This window comes from Macrosteles quadrilineatus, unplaced genomic scaffold (genome assembly GCF_028750875.1).
Source record: "Macrosteles quadrilineatus isolate MER2022 unplaced genomic scaffold, UCM_ALF_1.0 Scaffold_2__2_contigs__length_208266976, whole genome shotgun sequence".
Lineage (NCBI taxonomy): Eukaryota > Metazoa > Arthropoda > Insecta > Hemiptera > Cicadellidae > Macrosteles > Macrosteles quadrilineatus.
In genome coordinates, this window is record NW_026542595.1 from 48733931 (window position 1) to 48747783 (window position 13853).

Consider the following 13853-nt stretch of genomic DNA (forward strand, 5'->3'; position numbering starts at 1 on the left):
ATCTAGCAATCCTAACCCCTGCGCACTTTTTAGTTGACGAATCTTTAACTACTATCCCAGAACCTAATCAAGAAAACCAACCCACATCAAGACTTACTCGGTGGAAATTAACTCGCCAAATGTTGGAATCATTATGGAAGAAGTGGTCTCGGGAGTACCTTCAACAACTTCAAAGCGATATACAAATGGAGATTTCCTTCCTGTTCAATAAAACTTGGATCAGTTGTTCTTGTTGTTGATGAGCAATTACCACCATCAAAGTGGCCGCTAGCAAGAGTGACTGAACTTCATCCAGGTCGTGATGGACTTACCCGAGTAGCCACTCTGAGAACAGCAAGTACCTCACTGAAAAGACCAATAGTCAAGCTTTGTCCTCTTCCAATTGAAGTCAGTGATTAATATGTATTGCTCCTTCGGCGCAATGGGGGGGGGAGAATGTTTAAAGTTATTTTCCTAATTTACTGTTTCTAACAGCTGTTCTCATATTACTATTTTATATCATGTTTACTTTTTGTTCAGTTAAAGAAATACAGTCCACTAAGAAACATCATCTAGTTTTTTCCTCTATTTATCTATCTTCATCTACATTTTAATCTAAGTTTATCGATCAATCTAAATTCTTTTATCAAACACCCCCCCCTGAATGGCAACAACCAAAACACAAACCCCAAAGCACAAAGAAGAGATAATCAGGGACATTTAGTTACTACACAAAATAAAACAACCTCCATCACTATTTTTCACCAAAATGTTCAAGGTCTTCGGAAAAAGATTGAAAGAATAAATCATCTAATGAGTGAACTCAAGTCCGCTATCTTGGTGATTACTGAACATGGACTTAGCTCAGATATCTTATTACTCACTAAGATTAGTGGTTACAACCTAGTCACATACTCCTGCAGGAAAGATCATACAATGGGAGGGGTTGCAATCTAAATCCAGGAAACTGCTGTCATCAAGGCAGAAGAAATAGAAATCTCCAACCAAAGTGTAGAGTTAGTTTTAGAAGCAGCATTAGTGAAAATAAGGATAAAGAACAAAAACCTCTACTTACTTGGTATGTATAGACCACCAGGGGGACAAGCTAGATTAGCCATTGACATTATATCAAAAGTTCTGGAGTCACTTCAAGCTGACACCAAAGGCCGTTGTATTAATGGGCAATATCAATATAGACAGGCTAACTGAAAATGCCAGTAGTAACTATCTTGAAGAGGAACTGTAAACTTTTGGAGTTAGAAGATTACCACTCCCAGCGACAAGAATCACTAACCATTCAAGACTGTATCTGTACGAATACACATGATAATGCTATAGATTTCGCTATAATTAACACTGGAATAGCAGATCACACAGGTCAAACATGTACCGTCAAAATACAGAGTGAAGTTACTGCTAAAACAGAGATGTCACAAAAAAGATGTTTTCTTGAATGTTTTCAAGAAAAAACCTGGATAGCATGAAATATGAACTCTCCAAAGAAAACTGGATAAAGGTGCACAATGCCCCTGATGCTGAAGAGGCATACTCTGCATTCCAAAGGACTATAATTTTTAGTACAATTGAACAATAACAAAAAATTAGACATCAAATTTTTGACCAAACACCAAAGAGTGAAATTGTAGGCCTACCACAAACAGTCAGAAGGGCAAAAACTGACTTGGCAGTTTCTCCCAAATAGCGGCCTTCCAACAAACATTTCTCAGTCAAATTCTAGGCCTAGCATCTCGGGGAAAGCCCTGAATTCTACAAAACAACAGAGAAAAGGGAAACTGAGACTACAAAAGATGTCCCACGACCCTAAACTAGGTTCCAAACCTAGCGCAACATGCAACTTAAGTTTCAGAAAATTGTGCAAAACTCACCCATCAGGCACAGACGGCCTGTAAAACTACTCCATCGAAGAAAAGATCACAACTATCAGCCAAAAATAAAAACTGAATGGCACATAAAATTATCCAAAAGTAGAGGATTGATATGGATAAAATCTTCAGTGAAGTTTACTCTTTTGACGTCTCGGGGCCTCTGACACTTGGCGGTGGGAGTAAGAAGAACAAGGCACAGCCTTGTTGAGGGTCGTGGGAAGAAACAAATCGAAACACTAAACTAACCTACTATACAAAAACACTTGGACCGTTGAATATGAGTAGTGACATTCGCCGGTGGAATTAGTCAAGGCTCAGTAGACTCACACAACCGCTTGTTGTATGTCTACCTACAACGACTGCCGTGCCGTGTCAAGATAGCGCTATCTTGTTATTTCGTGTTTTAAATGTTCCGCGTCCCGTGTTGTATTTTATGTAAATTATTTGATGTTTTTGACGTAAAGCTCCGACGATGTTGCGGTGCAACGAAACATGTCAGCTTTGATCAACGTTAGTTGAAATAATGACGGAGGTAAGCCTATAAAGTCATTATTCGTAGTCAATGGGCTATCAGAATGAATAATATGATAATATATTACTTGATTTTAGTAGTGGTTTACTGAGAAATTGCACTCTATAAATAGATAGAACCTTATCCTATGCAGTGTCAACAAATTGACTAAGTCTGCTAGCAACTTGTGGACAAAGGGTTTAGTGGTTGGCAGACACAGCAATAAGTCCTGAGGTGCGGCTGGTCCTGACCACAACTGTTGACCTAGAGACGGACCTTTTAATGCTGATATAGTCTCTGGAATAGCTTAGGTAATAGGAATAACAATTAAAAATCTATCCATTCTATAATAATGTTGATAATAAATAGAATTTTCAAACTCTTGTTCCACATTAAATATAAATATTTATAAACTAATTAACCCCAATTAAAGATTAATTTATATAAATACAAATCAGGTTGACATGCAGAGTTATATAGTAATCATGATTATGTCGGGATGTGGTCTTTTTATGCATATTGTTGGTAGAAATCAACACTATATTATTAAAAGTATATCAAACTTATATTAATAAATTGTTTCGAATAAAATTACTTAATCAATGACAATTATAGTTATTGTTAAAGGTACGTCGTCGGTCCTCCCTAGCTTTCAGGACCGTTGATTCTTCCACTCATAAAGTACCCATACTACAATGGCAGCTGAATGTCTCTCAGTTGTCGCAGCCCCTAATCAAAGCTGATCAAACATGGTCACTTCCGTTCGCAGATTACTGCCATTAGGCAAACCTGTTCAAAGACGTTAATTTGATTTGCTTTGGCAGGACGATCCAAAGTAAACATTTAAAGTTACACTGTGTTAATTGAACAATCAAGCAAAGTTGTAAAAAAATACATTGCACATAAGCTATGTTAGGGTTTTAACGAGCCATTTGGACTGCATTCTTAAAGAGGGTTGATCTATTGGGTAGTTAATCCAAGTTAATCATCCCTAACATTACGTAAAGACATAGGGCTCAAAAACAATTTACAGGGTCTCCGGTTCGATCCATAGAAAATTCAGTAGCTTTATCGACGAAACTGGACCGGTTTGCCCATGATCTTAGGGGTATAAACGGTCGGGGCGGAAGGAAGAGATGGTCTTAGTCATTGGAGTGAGTTACATTTTGTATCTTTGGGAGCGAGCTGGTTTAGTGGTTAGAGCGCGGGACCCCGGTTCCTAGGGTCCCGGGTTCAAATCCCGCCAAATCACCAATGGATTTAATCAAAGTGATAATGCCATAACCCCTACGTCTAGCCTGAAGCAATGCAAAAAACAATTCCGGGCTTGTGCCTAGCGTCCTACGAAAATAGGAACTCAATGGAGGTCAACTCAAAACAGTATATATTCATATTTAGGGTAAAAATAAGGGTAATAGTAGCATTGTGATAGTAAAAATATTATGATACAAAATAATTTTACTATTGGTAGAACGTTATAGCTAACGCTGGTATTTGAAGTTTATTTTTTGAGTTGGTGAATGTACGATATTTAACATCTATCATTTTTGGGAAATGCCCTCAATGATCTCTTACATAACGTGTACGCCTGTGTAGCACATTCTGTATCAAGAGAGTGTGTTTGGATACATCACTTTGTGTTAAAGGATATGAAATACGAAACAAGCTACATATATCAATATAGATCATTATTTTATATTTACTGTAAATAAATACATTTTTCCTACAGTCTCCCAACAAAGTTGGCTTCTTCGTACTGTTTATAGTACAGAAAGCTGCTAATTGCTGCATATTTATACTTTGTCGTACGGTTTATACTTTGGCACACATCAGGATTCCAACGAAACATCACAAAACAGCGTGGTTCTATTATGCACGTAATCCGTGTACGCTTGGAAATAGGTTGGCAACACTTAAATATAATAATACTATGATCAGCTGATTGACTATAAAAACTACGATTTAACCTGTCATTTCATGTTTATAGTTTATGTTCCCTTTTCGTTATTTCTGAACTTTTCTTTTAAAGGTTTTTAAAATATTCCTACAATCTTAATTAACAAGAAAATACCTTTAAAACATTTTTTTGGCACGGAAACCACTGCAAATTACAAAAATATACGGAACTATTTTCTCAAGTCGCGGAGCACATTTCTTGCCGAGTAAAAAATAGCGGAGTGATACGGACCGGGGACTACTTTCTCTAGGGCACCTATTTGTGTTGCCAGCTGAACCTAAAAACGTGTTGTATAGTGTTTGAAGGACTAATTATGTATATGCTTTATAGTGACTGTAGGAAAAATATAATGTGTAACACGAAAGCAAAAGGCCTTTGCTGCACTCGATATCATTCCGCACTCGTCTGCGGCTCGTGCGTAAACGTTGATCTCGTAAGCAGCAAAGTGCCACTTTGCTCACTAGTTACACAAATAACTGTTGATCTCGTCATTCATTAATAACACAAAGTTAAACCCACTGTGTGGAACGTCACATGCCATTTTTGAACATATAACTCATGAAGAATTTGAACACACCGAGAGGATTACCAAAAGTATATGAGTTTAAAATAATACTATAATCTAACATTGTCCATTTATACGATACTCCCATTAACATGCACTTGCGTTCACACAAACACTTGCAGAATTCCGGCAGTATACGTGGATGTGCCATATACTGCTATATGGTCACCTAGAGTACACTCAATTGAACCACTATTGCTAAGAAACGTTCTGCTATACTTTAGATACTTATTTACCTAATAACTTTTTGTGCAGTGATCTCTCAAAAGATGGAAAGTTTGCCTCGCCTATAAGACTCATATTTTTTTATATATTGATAAATGGACTACAGCTAAATGTTGGACCTAAGCCCCAGAAACATGGAATTATCACATGGGCAAAGTTATAAGCGGGATTCTGACGCGGGCCGTGAGACAACAACCGCCAAGCTGTAGACACTAGGGTCGCGACCGAAAAAAAAACGTTAACTATTAACTAAATGACATAGCCATACTACTACCATATATAAATATGTGTATATATATATATATATATATATATATATATATAATGCATATATATATATATATATATATGCATACATAGTAACTCATTTTTAACATGGCTTAATTTAGTTATTCCATTACTCCATAATATTGCATATTTCAACAATAGCAAACGCAGATTATCCATAAAATGTAGATAATTATTAAATGATCAGCATATTTAGTGACAACTCCGGAACAGAAACAAGATCATTAGATGATATGTACGAAAAAGGTTAGTTGTAAGTGGCCTGTCATTTTAAACCATCAATCTAAATAATTTACAGTTTCACAGCTGTTACGCTATGAAGATCAATCCAATATAAAGCCAATTAATGCTGCTAATGAAGTTTCTCTATCACCTTTCGCAGTTAACAAGATTAAATTATTGAATACGTAATCCATGAGAATGAGCCTAATGTAGGCCTAACTCTTAAGTACTAGACAATTTAATAGGGTCCGCCTATTAAATTGTCGTCACGTATTTTATGTTATTTTTACAGTGCAAGATCGTTTGTTGTAAAATACAAATTCAATAAAAATTTAAAACCTGCCTGAATAACCAATACCAAAGCTTTATTGAGCGGAGCGAGCGAAGCTCTTATTCGTCGACTTTTATGCATTTCGTAATACGCAAACTCCTCCTAGACGGCTGAATCAATCGTTTTCAAATTTTGGGTGGTGATAAAGACCATATCGGTGAGTGCCAACATCTATATGGCGTTAAAAATAACTCTCAGGAATCCGCCCCAGTTTGTCTCAAAGTTTCAATGTAATCCTTATAGAAGCAGTACTTGACACATAAACAAAGACATATGATCAGCTGTTGACTTTTGAATGCAGTAGATAAATAAATAGCTGATAGCATTATTCCACAGATATTAGAACATAAACGGTGGAATGGATTATAAAATAATCAAATTACGACACTAGCTTGAGGTCCGCGACGTAGGAAGTGTTAAAGGAAGTAGTCAAGGTGAGCTGTCCGGAGTGTGGGAACTGTTTATGACGATTAGATTAAGGTATCTGCATTCCAAAAATTATAAGGCAAGGGAGGAAAACGGGTCCACGACGTAGGAAGTGGTGAAGGAAGTAGTCAAGGTGACCTGTCCGGAGTGTGCGAACTGTTTATGACGATTAGATTAAGGTATCTGCAATCATAAAATGCTATGGAAAGGGTGGGAAAAAGGTCCGTGGCGTAGGAAGTGGCGAAGGAAGTAGTAAAGGCGAGCAGTCCGGAGTGTGGGAACTGTTTATGACGATTAGATTAAGGTATCTGCAATCATAAAATGCTGTTGGAAGGGAGGAAAACAGGTCCACGATGTAGGAAGTGGTGAAGCAGGTAGTCAAGGCAAGCTGTCCGGAGTGTGGGAACTGTTTATGACTATTAGATTTAGGTATTTGCAAGCAATCCTATGATGCTATGGGAAGGGAGGTAAACATGTCCGTCACGTAGAAAGTGGTGAAGGAAGTAGTAAAGGCGAGGAGTCCGGAGTATGGGAACTGTTTATGACGATTAGATTAAGGTATCTGCAATCATAAAATGCTATGGGAAGGGTGGATAACGGGTCCACGATGTAGGAAGTGATGAAGGAAGTAGTCAAGGTAAGCTGTCCGGAGTGTGGGAACTGTTTAAGACGATTAGATTAAGGTATCTGCAATCATAAAATGCTACGGAAAGGGAGGGAAACAGGTCCGTGGCGTAGGAAGTGGCGAAGGCGAGCAGTCCGGAGTGTTGAACTGTTTATGACGATTAGATTAAGGTATCTGCAATCATAAAATGCTATGGGAAGGGAGGTAAACGGGTCCGCGACGTAGGAAGTGATGAAAGAAGTAGTCAAGGCTAGCTGTCCGGAGTATAGGAACTTTTTATGACAATTAGATTAAGGTATCTGCAATCATAAAATGCTATGGGAAGGGAGAGAAAAGGTCCGAGACGTATGAAGTGGTGAAGGAATTAGTAAGGTGAGCAGTGTGGAGTGTGGAAACTGGAAACCGTTTGTAGCAGTTAAATTAATGTATCTGCAATGCTGAAATGCTATGAGAAGTGATGGAAGCATCCCTACGACATAGAAAATGGTGGAAGAAGTAGTAAAGGCTCGCAGTGCGGAGTGTGGGGAATGTTTGTGGCAATTAGATTAACGTATCTAAAATACTAAATTGCTATGGAAAGTGATGAAAACAGGTCCACGATGTAGAAAAAGGCTTAGAAAGTAGTAAAGTATGAGCATAGTGTGAAAACCGTCTGTGGCAGTTAGACTGATGTATCTTTAATCCAAAAATGCTATGAGAAGGGAAGGAAACAAGTCTATGACGTAGGAAATGGTGAAGGAAGTGGTAAGGCTTGCAGTGAAGAGTGTGGGAACTGTCTTTGGCAATTACATTAATATATCTGCAATCCTAAAATGTTATGGGAAGAGAGGGAAATAGGTCCACGACGTAGGGGGTGGTGAAGGAAGTAGTAAAGGTGAGCGTGTTGAGTGTGGGAATGGATTAATGTATCTGCAAAGCTAAAACGCTTTGGGAAGAGACTGTAGACTGTAGGTTAAAATAATTTCGAACCACGAATCGATACATATTTCGATCCATGCAATCGTTTATAATAGAAATTTACAACTGAGTTGACAACAGCAGATTTTTACTCCATAGAGGATAAAAACTTTTTTTACTTCCTAAAGAGTAAAATTGCTTCTTTAGACCCGCAACGCATGCATTAAAACGACTGGTGTGACTGCAGTATGACCAAAACAATATAATATAAACCCTTGATGACTCCGCTCAATTTTGTGGATGCCTCTGCGAACGCCACCTAGTTTAATCTACACGTAAACGAAGTGTATTTACTCGACAGTAATTACTTGACCTGAGAGACCTCGCAGAGGCCAGCCTCATTGCTACAGACGATTGTGTTGTCACAGCAAACTCCCCCCCCCTCCAGCGAAACTGGCCAATAATTACTTAAACCATCTTAATGGAATCTATTCTTTAATTGTAAAAGGTTGGATATTTTGTTAAGTACTGTTATAGGGTGATCATTTTTTTTAAATCTAGCTTGATTAACAGGATTCTTTGGTTGGATAGAATGGTTAAATAGAACAATGTTAATTGGTGAATATGTATACAAAATGTGTCCATTTGTTAAATTTTGAATTAAAAAATGGGTATTAACTAAAATTGCTTCATAGGTACACATAATTAGTGTTCTTTATGGCGAATTTCTCGATAACGTATTTTTATTATTATAAAAAAAAAACTATGTATTAGATTAGTAAAGAGTAATTAATAAGTGGGTAGGTTCAAAAGTTATAACAAAAACTTTAACAAAAGAAGAATTCGGGAGTTTGTTAAGGAATTACTAACACTAGGTACAGAAGAAAATTGTAAGAGGGTTAGCAAAAAAGGACCATTTAAAATTGTTTTAAAGACACAACACCAATATAATATCAACAACAACAGTATTTCTAAACTCAATGCCTATGTGGCTTTGACCATTTAAAATTGTTTTCAAGACACAAACCCAATCTAAGATCAACAACAACAGTGTTTCTAAGCTCAATGCCTATGTATTATGTTGTTTGGACAGTCTGTAGCGTGTAGGGAACACGACAGGTTTTACGTATTACATTGACGGGTTGAGTAATGTTTTGTAGATCTTGAAGATTTGTTATTCTTTTATTATTACATGTGTATACTTCTTCATTTTGTTCATCTTTTACTATACACTGGCTTTTTATATGATCTTTCATCTGATCCAAAGTTAGCGCTTCGTGAGGTAAAACAGCATTGTGAACATTTGCTAATGGTAAGTTTTTACGTTCAAAAGTGGTAGTCTTTATATTATTATGTTTATATTCATCGGTTATTACAGGAACTTGTTTAACAACTACCACATCTTCAGGATTTACTCCACCTTTTACATTAGTTATCTTTTTGTTCTCAGCATTCCAATCTCCATTCTTTTGTAACATGATTTGACTTATAGTGGCAGCATCTGCTCGTTTTAATCCTTCTTTAACTTTATGTTATATTTTACCATTGCAATCAATGTGTTCATTATCGTGAATAATACAATTATCTTTAACATATTTGAGGTTAACTGCATCTGCATCTTCTTTAGGGTATCCTATATCATTTATAACAAAGTTATAATAAGAGAATCTATGTTCTTTTTTTTAGGGATTATAGAATGTAAATATCCTTTATTGACTGAATCTTGACTATCGACAGGATCAGCTAAGTTTGTATCTCTTCTGTTTTTAAAATCGTAAACTTCATTATTAACTTGTTAAGTATTTGACAGCTTTGAAAGTAAATAATCTTTGGTGACGGAATCAGAGTTTTCTATTGGTTCACCAACATTTGTGATTCTATAAAACTTGGCATTATAAAAATTGTTTTTAAGTTGTAAGCTCAATAATGTTTCACTTTTTAAAGTTTTCAAATTTATTGCATCATTATCATCTTCTGAATCTTTTACAAACTTCAATCGTTTGCTGCTTATGTTATAATCTCCTTCAGCTGTTAATGGTAAACTATATCTTATACCATTGGATTTTGGCTATTCTCCAAAATTGGAATACCTTCCAAACTTGTCCACGCTCATGATTCAACTAAGTTCCCTCTATTCTTGTCCTCCTTTTATATGCGATGATTAAGCAATAATTCTTCGATTTCGTAGTTCATCGATTAAAGCTACCCATCCATTGTCCAATCCGGTATGACCGGCTTCCATGGCTTCATGTAATAATCTCATTCGATCAACCAGCTTATTGTCATCATTATAATACATTATGTTGGTATTGTATAGGCTTTTTAATAATCCTTTCCCTGAAGATGTAGGTTCGTTGGTTCTTGGTATTTTGTGTAAAACATTTAATTCAGCTGTAGATATAGCTCTTTTTTTAAGTTGAGATTTTTTAACTATTTGAAGATTAGTAGATCCTTCTTCTTGACCTGCGGAAAATCCTTCCTTTTCTCTTGGATCTTCAGTTTCTTCTGTTTCTTCATTTTGTTCGCTCTCACCACTTTCTTCAGTTGATTGAAATTGTTTGTATAGTTCATAATCTCTTGATTCTTTTTCATACTTAGAAATCGGTAGAATAGGATCTCCTTCGAAAGGTTTTTCAATATTCTTAACTAATCTGTTTAAAGGATCAGTAACGGGTTTAAATGTTGATTCAATAAACTTTTCTCTTTCGCTTATACCTAACTTCAGAGCTCTGTTTTTATGTCTAATAGAATCACTAAGTGATTTTATTTCTTTTAATAGCTTTTCTTGACTTGCCATGTTTACAGTACGAAGTGTTGATTTGAAATAATGATATTTAGTGTAGCATAACGTATTTATCAAACCCTATTCTATATCGTCCGTCTTTTATGGCTTGTTTTTTCATAATGACCAAAAATCCATACTTTTCTGCCCATGCTTTTCCACAAATTTGTTTAAACTTGTCAAATGTCATATCAGCATTTACATGATCGTTATTTACGTGTTTCAGGTTGGTTTCAACTTGGTTGAACAAAATTATAACATTTGCATTATCTCTTATAAACTGCTTTGGAATTTTACTGTATGTTTGTCCTATATATATGCTGTCAATATTATTATGTCTTCCCATGGCGAAATAGTTCCTAATAGTATCATGATTTTCACATGAAACGTCATCGAATAGAAATACTGAATATGGTTTAGCTTGGTTTGGTTGCAAAACTTTATCACTGGCGTTAAATTTATAAAAGTTAACACCTGACACCTTCGATATGATTTTTTCCAACAATTGATACTTTGGCTGATGTAGTGACTTTGAAAACAATTATAAGTTATTAAACCTCAATCCTTTAGGATTTGTAATCAAATTAAATACGACATTAGTTTTTCCACAGTTTGAAGGACCACTTATAACACATCCGACTACATCCACTACAATGTAAACATTTAACGTTCATTTGTCCGAGATTTGACTATCACAACGGTGGTACTACCACTACCCAAAATCCCCATCAAATGTTCAATTGAGAGGTTGATGCAAGCGGTCATGTTCGTGTTCCCTCCAGCCACTCACAGTTCTTCGTCCAGAAAGTTAACCAAACAACAGAAAACACTATAAAGGAATTGGAATTTTGATTCACATTGTAAATTACATGATAATATGGTAATGTAACGGATAACTGCCCTGTGAATAATCACTTTTAAACATTCACTTCATCACATTGAACTGTAACTACATGATAATCAGTAAAATACGATGTAAGGTAAATCAATTGAACCATAGACAAAAAGAATAACTTTATCACTGGCGTTAAATTTATAAAAGTTAACACCTGACACCTTCGATATGATTTTTTCCAACAATTGATACTTTGGCTGATGTAGTGACTTTGAAAAAATGTATAAGTTATTAAACCTCAGTCCTTTAGGATTTGTAATCAAATTAAATACGACATTAGTTTTTCCACAGTTTGAAGGACCACTTATAATACATCTGACTGTGTTTGGAAGTAAACTACCATGTTTGCCAGTGTTGATTGTGTCGTTATCAACAGTGTAATCATCAATATTACTAATGTGGAATTGATCTTTATGATGAACAATCTCCATCTTATTCAAAATCCAATGATACAATGAGCTGTTCCCGTTAAATTAGGTCTTTTATAGGTATCCAAGAATCTTCTGTTTTGTTCAAACCTAGCCATCGTACTTTAACTTGGTCTTTTTTCCTTTGTAACACTTTTTCAACAAGATATACATCACCTACTATAGACTTCAATAGTTCATGTCCGTAGAACGCACCTAGTAACCTTTTTGTTTTTTGGCTAAAATCTCGACAACCGTTGGTGGATAATAAAATTGGTTGTATACCAAATGAAAAATCATTTAACTTACAACAAAATGACAGCTACACTCTTATTTTATTTCCAATGTTTACCGAGTTGTAGAACTTTAGAGTATGGAGTATTTTCTCAAACTGTCAGGGTGCGAACAACGGTGCAAACTAAAGTAAGTTATAAGTTAGACAGATTGAGAAAAAATGCCATATTTTGGCACCCTATAGCTCGGTAACCTTTAGGAATAATATAACTTAAAAGTGTAAATTTAATTTTTCTTGGAAATTTCAAAATCTTACATTTGGTAGCCTATGAAAGATTTTGTCACTTTTAGCTAACTTATGACAGATGGTTCTTGAGATTTTAGCCAAAAACACATAACTAACATAATGTACCCTGTTTCGCTAATTGCCACTAGAGCTCACCTTATATTTATGGGGACTTTTAGCCGAAAAAATTGTATCTGATCAGACATGGCCGAAGACAACCTGAAAACAACACTGTATGTTGGAAACCTCAGTGCTTCAGTTACATTTTTGTTTTTCTTTCCGCAGTTATATAAAATCAATGGTTATTTATAAAAGATCAAGTCTATTTGCATTTATAGACTATTATGACCATGAAACGGCAGCTTCAACTCTGGCTGCGTTGAATGGAACAATACTGCAAGGGAGAAAAATGAAGGTGGAGTGGGCCAGTGACAATGCCCGTCGAAAAGACTATGTTATATTTGTCGGAGATCTGTGCTCAACAATCGATGCTGTTAAGTTGAGAGAAGCGTTTGCTACGTTTGGTGAAATCTCGGATTGTAGAATAATAGTGGACCTTGAAACACTCAAGTCAAGGTACTATGGGTTTGTCTACTTTATTAAAAACCATTAAACCTACAACAAAATGACAGCTACACTCTTATTTTATTTCCAATGTTTACCGAGTTGTAGAACTTTAGAGTATGGAGTATTTTCTCAAACTGTCAGGGTGCGAACAACGGTGCAAACTAAAGTAAGTTATAAGTTAGACAGATTGGGGAAAATGCCATATTTTGGCACCCTATAGCTCGGTAACCTTTAGGAATAATATAACTCAAAAGTGTAAATTTAATTTTTCTTGGAAATTTCAAAATCTTTCATTTGGTAGCCTATGAAAAATTTTGTCACTTTTAGCTAACTTATGACAGACGGTTCTTGAGATTTTAGCCAAAAACACATAACTAACATAATGTACCCTGTTTCGCTAATTGCCACTAGAGCTCACCTTATATTTATGGGGACTTTTAGCTGAAAAAATTTATCTGATCAGACATGGCCGAAGACAACCTGAAAACAACACTGTATGTTGGAAACCTCAGTGCTTCAGTTACAGAGGAACAGTTACATTTTTGTTTTTCTTTCCGCAGTTATATAAAATCAATGGTTATTTATAAAAAATCAAGTCTATTCGCATTTATAGACTATTATGACCATGAAGGGGCAACTTCAACTCTGGCTGCGTTGAATGGAACAATACTGCTAGGGAGAAAAATGAAGGTAGAGTGGGCCAGTGAATAGCCCGTCGAAAAGACTATGTTATATTTGTCGGAGATCTGTGCTCAACAATCGATGCTGTT